Source organism: Leguminivora glycinivorella, chromosome 18 (genome assembly GCF_023078275.1).
Source record: "Leguminivora glycinivorella isolate SPB_JAAS2020 chromosome 18, LegGlyc_1.1, whole genome shotgun sequence".
NCBI lineage: Eukaryota > Metazoa > Arthropoda > Insecta > Lepidoptera > Tortricidae > Leguminivora > Leguminivora glycinivorella.
This window is the reverse complement of record NC_062988.1, coordinates 4,791,101-4,801,637: the sequence shown is the minus strand read 5'-3', so window position 1 is coordinate 4,801,637 and position 10,537 is coordinate 4,791,101.

Genomic DNA, 10,537 nt, shown 5'->3' with positions numbered 1-10,537 from the left:
CCTGTCCCTGTCCCTGTCCCTGTCCCTGTCCCTGTCCCTGTCCCTGTCCCTGTCCCTGTCCCTGTCCCTGTCCCTGTCCCTGTCCCTGTCCCTGTCCCTGTCCCTGTCCCTGTCCCTGTCCCTGTCCCTGTCCCTGTCCCTGTCCCTGTCCCTGTCCCTGTCCCTGTCCCTGTCCCTGTCCCTGTCCCTGTCCCTGTCCCTGTCCCTGTCCCTGTCCCTGTCCCTGTCCCTGTCCCTGTCCCTGTCCCTGTCCCTGTCCCTGTCCCTGTCCCTGTCCCTGTCCCTGTCCCTGTCCCCCTGTCCCTGTCCCTGTCCCTGTCCCTGTCCCTGTCCCTGTCCCTGTCCCTGTCCCTGTCCCTGTCCCTGTCCCTGTCCCTGTCCCTGTCCCTGTCCCTGTCCCTGTCCCTGTCCCTGTCCCTGTCCCTGTCCCTGTCCCTGTCCCTGTCCCTGTCCCTGTCCCTGTCCCTGTCCCTGTCCCTGTCCCTGTCCCTGTCCCTGTCCCTGTCCCTGTCCCTGTCCCTGTCCCTGTCCCTGTCCCTGTCCCTGTCCCTGTCCCTGTCTCTATCCCTATCCCTATCCCTATCCCTAACCCTATCCCGTTCCTGTCCCTGTCCTTGCCCCTGTCAAATTATCATGCTAGGAGGTGAACTATAAAAAATCCTTTCTTAGTGCTCCTCTAAGGAACTTCCGTGTTAATTTGAAATCTCTTGAACCAGAAGTAAAGATAAAAACTAAAGCTATACTTATGGCTATTTTGGATATTTTAACCTCATTGCACAACAACAGGGGAGAATATTTCTTTTCCACCTCATTAAATTTTAAAATCGTTGTATTTATCGTGATCAGCGACCCGATAAACCATAAAAACGATACCCATATTGTGCTTTTGACTTTACCCCTTTGCACCCCTTTAGGGGTCAAATTTCTTTAGAAATCCTCCTGTGAAGTTTCGAATAAAATAGTCAAACTAATCTTGTTTCCCCATACAAACTTTGAACCCCCATTTCACCCTTTTAAGAGGAGAATTTTGAAAAATCCTTTCTTAGTGCTCCTCTACGCCATATAAGGAACCTTTGTGCCAAATTTGAAATCTCTAGGACCAACAGTTTCGGCTGTGTGTTGATATGTCAATCAGTCAGTCAATATCTTCTTTTATATATTTAAACCCCATTGCACCACAACAGGGGAGAAGGTATTTCACTTCCGCCTCGTTAGATTTTAAAAACGTTGTGTTTATCGTGATCAGCGACCCGATAAACCATAAAAACGATACCCATATTGATTTTTTGACTTTATCACCCCCTTTTCACCCTTTTAGGGGTTAAATTTTCAAAAAACCTGAAACACGTAGTCAGCCATATGTCTTAAGGAATCTTCCTGTGAAGTTTCGAATAAAATAGTCAAACTAATCTTGTTTCCCCATACAAACTTTGAACCCCCATTTGACCCCCTTAGGAAGTGAATTTTGGAAAATTCTTTCTTAGTGCTCCTCTACACTATATAAGGAACCTACTTGACAAATTTGACGTCTCTAGGACCAGCGGTTTCGGCTGTGCGTTGATATGTCGGTCAGTCAGTCAATATCCTCTTTTATATATTTTTTTGGTATTTAAACCCCATTGCACCACTACAGGGGAGAAGGTATTTCACTTCCGCCTCGTTAGATTTTAAAAACGTTGTATTTATCGTGATCAGCGACCCGATAAACCATAAAAACGATACCCATATTGATTTTTTGACTTTATCACCCCCTTTTCACCCTTTTAGGGGTTAAATTTTCAAAAAACCTGAAACACGTATTCAGTCATATGTCTTAAGGAATCTTCCTGTGAAGTTTCGAATAAATTAGTCAAACTAATCTTGTTTCCCCATACAAACTTTGAACCCCCATTTGACCCCCTTAGGAGGTGAATTTTGGAAAATCCTTTCTTAGTGCTCCTCTACACTATATAGGGAACCTACGTGCTAAATTTGAAATCTCTAGGACCAGCGGTTTCGGCTGTGCGTTGATATGTCAGTCAGTCAGTCAGTCAGTCAGTCAGCTTCTTCTTTTATATATTTAGATAGATGATGTTGAGTTCTACATGTATCCACTGAACACGCCTACCATATATCACCGGTTGTCACCATTTAATAATGCAAACATTGTAAAAAATGAAAAAAAAATGGACCAGTTACATTTGCCACCCAGTCGAGATTTGCTCCGCTGTACCTTACTTGTTTTTAATAAATTATGTTTATGTTTTTTTTATATTTACTTCTATTTTTAACCCCCGACGCAAAAACGACGGTCTGTCTGTCTGTCTGTCTGTCTGTGTGTGTGTCTGTCTGTGGCATCGTAGCTCCCGAACGGATGAAACAATTTCGATGTAGTTTTTTTTGTTTGAAAGCTGAGTTAGTCGGGAGTGTTCTTAGACATGTTTCATGAAAATCGGTCCACTATGACGCGTTCGCGGGTTTTTTCAAAATTTTAATTTTGTGGTTAGGTTAGTTATAAGTATTTACTTTACATTATACAATTTCAGCTAAGCAAGCTTTACTTACTCGTAGTTTCTTCATTTATGTCGTTTCCAAGAAAAAAGTTCTACTTTCTCACTTGCTTTAAGGACGCTTTGACAGGTTATTCGTATAAATAAATAAATAAATAATAAATATTATAGGACATTCTTACACAGATTGACTGAGCCCCACGGTAAGCTCAAGAAGGCTTGTGTTGTGGGTACTCAGACAACGATATATATAATATACAAATACTTATATACATAGAAAACATCCATGACTCAGGAACAAATATCTGTGCTCGTCACACAAATAAATGCCCTTACCGGGATTCGAACCCGGGACCGCGGCGTAGCAGGCAGGGTCACTACCGACTGCGCCAGACCGGTCGTATTCGTATAAAGATACGAAGCCAATATCAGCCTTATAGTAAGTAGAAAAGTTAGACCTTTTACTGAATTTCCACATATTATTTATAATGTGTGGCACTGAAACTCTAGTAGTTTTTTTTTTAATTATAAACTGGCCAGTTCATGTGCTCTGCCTACCCCTTCATGGGATACAGGCGTGATTGTATGTATGTATGTGTATAGACGACTAGCCATGGCTGAGGAAGACCAAAGATGAGATGGGGGACAACCTCGATGAATTTTGCAGTGACTAGCGGTGGCTGAAGAAATTGAAGGCATTTGCCCAGCAGTGTGACAAAATAGGCTGGCGTTTTCAAATTAAATCCCGAATATAGAATTTTTTTTTTTTTAATACTACGTCGGTGGCAAACAAGCATACGGCCCGCCTGATGTAAAGCGGTCACCGTAACCTATGGACGCCTGCAACTCAAACAGTGTCACATGCGCGTTGCCACCCCATTAGAAACTTATACATTCCCTTTTGCTGTGTTAAGTACACAGCAAAAAGGAGTGTACAAGTTCTAAGGAGGGTTCGGGTTGCCGACGACTCAAAGGACAATAGACGAAACAAGTTAGTTCCGTAAGTCCTCCCGTCATCAGCACACCGCACCCTCGTTGAGCTCTGGCAGCCTTACTCACCGGCAGGAACACAACACTATGAGTAGGGTCTAGTGCTATTTGGCTGCGGTCTTCTGTAAGGCGGAGGTACTACCCCAGTTGGGCTCTGCTCTAGATTCGAGCGAGACGATATCCGCTGTGCTGTGCCCTACCACACAAAGCGGAATATCATTCGCTATGCCCTACCTCCTACTCTAATTCTTCTATTTCACCAAATCTGGACGTGTTTGGGCTCATTCTTCTCAGAATCATGAGCTGATTCGATCCATCCCGACGATAAAAAAATGTGTCCCAAATTTGCCATAAAATATTCTAGTTTCCGATACGTCACGCTCATAGTAAGTTCATACTAAAATCGTGACGTAAAAAAAAAAAATTAGGACACATTTTTTTATCGTCGGGATCGAATCAGCTGATTCTGAGAAGAATGAGCCAAACGCGTCCAGATCTGGTGAAATTCGATATTCGGGATTTAATTTGGAAAACGCCCGGCTACGTAAAAAAATAGACAAATATTATACATATTACGAAAGTTAGCAATATTTCATTTGTCTGTCTGTCTGTCTGTGTGTCTAGTCTGTGTGTGTGTCGTGGCATCGTAGCTCCCGAACGGATGACCGATTTAGATTTAGTTTTTTTTTGTTTGAAAGCTGAGTCAGTCGGGAGTGTTCTTAGCCATGTTTCATGAAAATCGGTCCACTATGTCGCGGTCAGGGGTTTTTCAAAATTTTAATTTTGTAATTAGGTTATGCTGTGTTAAATACACAGCAAAAAGGAGTGTACAAGTTCCAAGGAGGGTTCGGGTTGCCGACGACTCAAAGGACAATATATGTGATTACTATGCTATAGTTATAAAGAAATTCCTGGTTTAACATCACGAATGTGATTTCCGTTTCATAGTATTATGATGTAATGAATAATAACATTGATTAATTATTTCTATGATCCTTGGCAATCCAATTCAGAAACTAATAACATTGGGCTTACACATGTTAATCAATCAATTCAAAATGAATAAACAGGGAGTCGATTCTAATTTTACATTCTGTTATAGTTTTGAGCTGGTTTTGATACGTCACTAGAAGTATTCTATTCTAGGGACTTAGGGGATTTAGAACTTATTATATTGTAGTAGTAGTAGTAGTAGGGGAAGGTTGTGATCATTGGACAGGTGCTGCTTTGATTGGACCACTTAAATATTTCAAAATCGAATCATGCTAGACGGAATCCAACAACAAACTAGTTTTATTTTTCAACATAAAATCTATAAATTATAGAGCAGCGAAGTTACGTGGTCCAATGATCGCAATCTTCCCCTAGTAAAACACTTTATTGAACCAGAAAATAATACAATACACAATAAGCTTATACTCGTAGATAAAAAATATATCATATCTTATACTTTTAAACGAGCAATTCTTGTATATTTATTTATTTATTTATATATACCGACGATCTCGGAAACCGCTCTAACGATTTCGCCGAAATTTATTATGTGGGGGTTTTCGGGGGTGAAAAATCGATCAAGCGTAGTCTTAAATCCCGGAAAACGCGAATTTTCGAGTTTTCATGAGTTTTTCTTTCGCGGTAGTAAACGTAAAATATGGTCGTTAATTTCGCCGCGCGCGCATCGATTCCGTTTAGCTCAGTCGTACGAGGTCGGTCTAATGTACGCAGATAGATCGTAGGTGTCAGGGTTTCGAATCCCGGCCAGAAATTAAATTTTTGTTTTTTGTCTTTTTTTTTTGTTTTTGTATTTATAAGAGTTTTTTTTTATCTAAAGACGTGATATATTAAAATAGAACCGAGCGAAGCTCGGTCGCCCAGATATTTTACATATAAAACACCACCCAAGGCTGCTCGTTTTCGCTGGCTCGGTCATGTGGAGAGGACGGGAGAGGATCGAGTGGTCAAAAGAGCTCACTTAGTGGTGATCTACTGAGAAACGGCCGGCCGGAAGGCCCGGCTAGGTGACGTATCGGAATGGCATTTCTGCGACGCGAATCATGATATTAGTTCCGTATACAGAGTGGGGCCTGTAATAAAGGCGAAGAATTGAACTGTAGGCTATTCTCCTTATACTGATCAACATTTGTTCAGTGACTTTTAAAAATTATGAAGTCTTTAAATTTTTAATTTTTCATACAAAATAAATATTAGCTTCAATGTACGCCATTATTATTGTCATTGACGTTGTCTGTCACACTTTAGACTTAACAGAATTCGCAATACATTACCTCTTAGAAAAAACTTTCAAGGGTGATAAAAGTCAAAATACAAGTTATTGTTAAAAGTCGCCGAACATGTTGATCAGTATAAGGAGAATAGCCTAGAGTTCAATTATTCGCCTTTGTTACAGGCCCCACTCTGTATTATGTCGTTGTCTTAGTACCCAGCCTTCTTAAGCTTACTCGTACCGTGGGACTCAGTCAATCTGTGTTTCGTAGTAATGTCTACCGTAGAACAAATCAGGCAGGCAAGTATGGTCGCGCGATAAATGATAAAACATCTGGCCGTCCCTATCCCACTTACAAATCGTGCGATAGGGACGGCCAGATGTTTTATCATTTATAGCGCGGCCATGTTTGCCTGCCAGAAATATTAATCCATACATATTTATCCATTTGCTATGTAAATAAAACTAATGGAACCTTGTAAGAGACAAGGAAGTTCAGTTTGATGGTAACTTAATATTTTCCGGTAAGTTTGTTCCGTAACGAACGGAAAGATCGCCTGATGGTAAGCGATCACTGCCGCCCACGGACATCCAAAACACCAGAAGGGTTGGTACTATCTTTTCTTGAAGATTCAGTATTGAAGGTCGTATCGGTGTTATTTTTTAACCGCCGCCTCAAATCTCTCAAAAGAAGGTGGTTCTCTATTCGTCTGTTTTTTTTTATGTTTGTTCCTCGATATCTCCGTCGTTTCTGGACCGTTTTTAATTTTTTGTTTTTTATTGAATGTATACGCATACAGATTGGTCCCATTTTTCTCAGAACCCAGTTCTGATGTTGGGATCCTGGAGAAATCGAGGGAACTCCTCGAATCTGAAAGGCATACATATGGCATATTTTTGTGTTTTTAAAGGAACAGCATGCATTTACGTACGGAACAGTGACATTTGGTGCAGTGGAACTGCTGATGATGGTCAGAACGGAACTCCTCAAATCTGAACAGCACGCTTATAGTGACTTTGGTATTTTTATAAGAACAGCATGCACTTACTTTATTTTATTTTATTTTACTTTATTAGGTACACCAAACAGATTTCGTACAAAATCTTGATAACAATTAAAACTTATACTAAGTGGCTTAAAACTAGCACGAGATCCAAAACAAGTGTACTCAGCATGTTTTACAATTCAGCGGAAACAATACATATTTTAGCACTATCTAGTAAGTAAAACTACAATAGCAAACATCAGAGAACTATTAGGTAACAATTTAGCTAATACCAAATAAGGGAGTAATTAACTTAAGCTAAGGGTATACGCATTTAAACTATACGAGTGAGACAAACTTAAACATATTTAAACGGTAGAAGGAAAATTTAGCAGTCAGTGACAGAAGAAGATGAAGATGAGCATGAGGAGCATGAGGAGGAGGTGAAGAGGACGCCAGCCAAGCGCCTCTTAAATCTAGCAATGTTGGGGTCAAAAATGTCAAAATGAATATGATTAGAAGCTAACTCGTTATATTGGCGGCACATTCTAGTAATGGTATTATAGAAAGAAGTATTGTTTTTATATACTCTAAGAGCGAAAAGTTTAGTGTTGCGACCTCTAAATCTAGGTGTATTGAAAGTAATGGATGATAATAGTGGTGCAGAGTCAATTCTAGAGTGAACTATTTTGTGTAAATTTAAGAAGTCGCACATCTTACGACGTGCTTCAAGAGTAGAGATATTAAACTTGATTAGTCGACTGGTATACGATCTGTATGTACGTCCCAACTTGAATCTAAACGCAAGAACCTTCAAAAACAGCCTCTGCACCGCCTCTATGGCATTGATGTGTACAGAGTAATGTGGGGTCCATATAGAGGAACCATACTCCAAAACGCTCCTCACCAAACTAAAGAACAATAAAATTAGACTATACGGGTTCCTAAAGCCCTTTGTCGTTCTAAAGATAAAACCTAGCAGTTGCCTGCCCCTACTCACTATATATTCATAGTGTGGTCTAAAACTAAGTTGTTCATCGAAAAGTATACCAAGATCCTTTACGACTGTCTTTCGGTTAAGACTCTGACCGGTTAGTTTATAGTCATAGTTAAGTTTAAATTTCTTGTTAGAAAATGTTATAACATGGCATTTATCAACGTTTAAGTTCATATTATTACGAGAACACCAGTCAGATACTTGATTAAGATCTTTTTGTAAGAGTAAGCAGTCACTCAAGTCATTAATAGATTTAAAAATTTTAAGATCATCTGCATACAGTAAGGAGGGACATGTTAAACTATCAGCGAGATCGTTTATAAATAGAACAAACAACAGTGGGCCCAGGTGAGACCCTTGTGGGACACCCGAAGTTACAGGAAGCTCAGGGGATGAGAACCCGTTGATGGTGACAAGCTGACTTCTGTTTAGGAGGTAAGATTCGACCCAGCGAAGGAGACTACCATGAATACCATAATATGCCTCTATTTTGTAGCAAAGAATTCGGTGATCTACCTTTACATCCAGAACAGTGACATTTGGTGCAGTGGAACTGCTGATGATGGTCAGAACGGAACTCCTCAAATCTGAACGGCACGCTTATAGTGACTTTGGTATTTTTATAAGAACAGCATGCACTTACGTCCAGAATAGTGACATTTGGGCAGTGGAACTGCAGATGATGGTGAGAACCGAACTCTTCAAATCTGAACGGCACACTTATAGTGACTTTGGTATTTTTATAAGAACAGCATGCATTTAAGTTCAGAACAATAACATTTATTTACTTATATTTGTTAAGCAAATTGACTTTTCAAGTCAAATTTTGTCAAGCTTCGATTTCTTATAATCGGATTCATGAGAAATTGAGGAAACTCCTCAAACCTTAACGGTATACGTATATTGATTTTTGTTGCCATCAAATAATTAAAGCATTAAAAGCAGTTTAAAAAAATACCTACACATTTCTACATAATCCAACATTCGCAAGTAGCTTTCACCAGAACCCCAAAGGCGGCGGTTTTTTTTTCTTAAAAATTATACAAGAAAAAAATGCATTTCATACTTTGACGGGTATCTGGACACACGTCAATTGGTTGTGTGTGACTTTTTTATCTTATTCTTCGAACGTCCTTATTTCTTATTTTCTTGAAGCCTAAAAATATAAAGAAAATGCCAATGCAGTTAAACACCCTGTATAAACTTAACACTTTTGCAGCTGCCTGTACATGTTTATGTCCACAATAATAAATTCATATTGCCATAAGTTGCTGAGCGCATCGCTTAGAATAAATAATTGTCATGTTCTGTGAAAGAGTCGTGGGCGAGTTCATTTCATTCTTCAATTTTCTTGGATAGTGGCCAACTTGTCCGTAGTAAAGACAGGGTCAAAGATCAAAGAGATCTCTAAAAATCAAGATAGGTAAGTAAACTGAATGTTTCTTTTCAGTACAGATGGTGTTTTTTTTACGCACTAGTGCGAGAAGTGGTTCATTATATGACAGGTCGGAACTTCGGATGGCCATCTGTACTGAAAAACGTCGTACGATACACGTGTGAAAAGGAAATTCGTAACTCGTGTCGATTTAAAACACTCCCTTCGGTCGTGTTTTAATTTATCGCCACTCGTTTCGAACTTCCTTTTTTTCGCACTTGTATCGTAATGTACTATTTTGTTTAGGTTTTAATTACTAATATAAATTTTGTTCTCATTACATAAATTCCACGACCGTCTGAAGACGTACCTAGTAACTTAACTAGTCGTGCCTACAATGGGCATTTTCAGAATTTGGGACCCCCAATTAGCGTAAATTGTTAACAAAAATTAACTCGCTGTCAGTTTTGTGACGACAATCAAGCATAAAATCTGTCTAAAAATTACTTTTTCCCCATTCTAAATGTAGATTATTGCTTAAAGTTTATGTAATTAACACAAAAACAATATTTTTATAGAAATTTCATGCATAATTATCGTCACAAAACTGACAGTGAGTTAATTTTTGTTAACAACTTACGCTAGCTGATTGGGGGCCCCAAATTCTGAAAGAGCCTCAATAAGTAAATAAATACATATCGGGAGACACCTTGTACAAATTAACCTCACAATGTCATGGATATCATGGTGCGAAAAAGTATTTTCTTTGACATGATTTTATTTCCTTAGCGACCACGATAGCCACACGGTGCTCGTGAGCTTTGCGAGAGATTTTAACGACGCATTTCTGAGGCCAAAAGAAATATTATTTTTAAAATACAGCTGATGAAGAAATTTTGCCAAAAATATTTTTTGGCATTTTATTTACTACTCCTGGCTGCATGCGTTGCCATCTCCTCAACTGGGTACACACGTGTGCTCGTGAGTCATCTGCTGGGCTGCGATGTTTGCCAACCACACACATGCATTTCTGGTGGGAGCTGAGGCCACCACGCTCTGAAGAAATATCCGCGACATTTTTCAATGAAATAGCCCTAAGGTCGGCTGGTGTCCCTTCGGATGCCACCAGCACTTAACTGATTTCCTGATGGCCTGACTTTAGTACCGTGGGAACGGGGGCGGTGTTTGGTATGGGACGCTACGTGTGTCCTTCGCTGCCTCCCACATCGCCCGCACCTCGCACGCGGCCGGAGCAGCGGCTCAGTCGCAAGCGGGCTTGAAACGCCTAAAATATCTTCCCATTGGCCCGAGCTACATATTTGTCCCATTCGCGGTAGAGACGGCGGGGAGCTGGGGAACAGACGCGAAGGGCTTTGTACGCGAATTGGGTCGCCGACTCAGGCAAAAAGGAGAAAGTCCCCGCTCCGAGTCGTTCCTGGTGCAAAAGCTGTCCATTGTAATTCAACGCGGAAATGC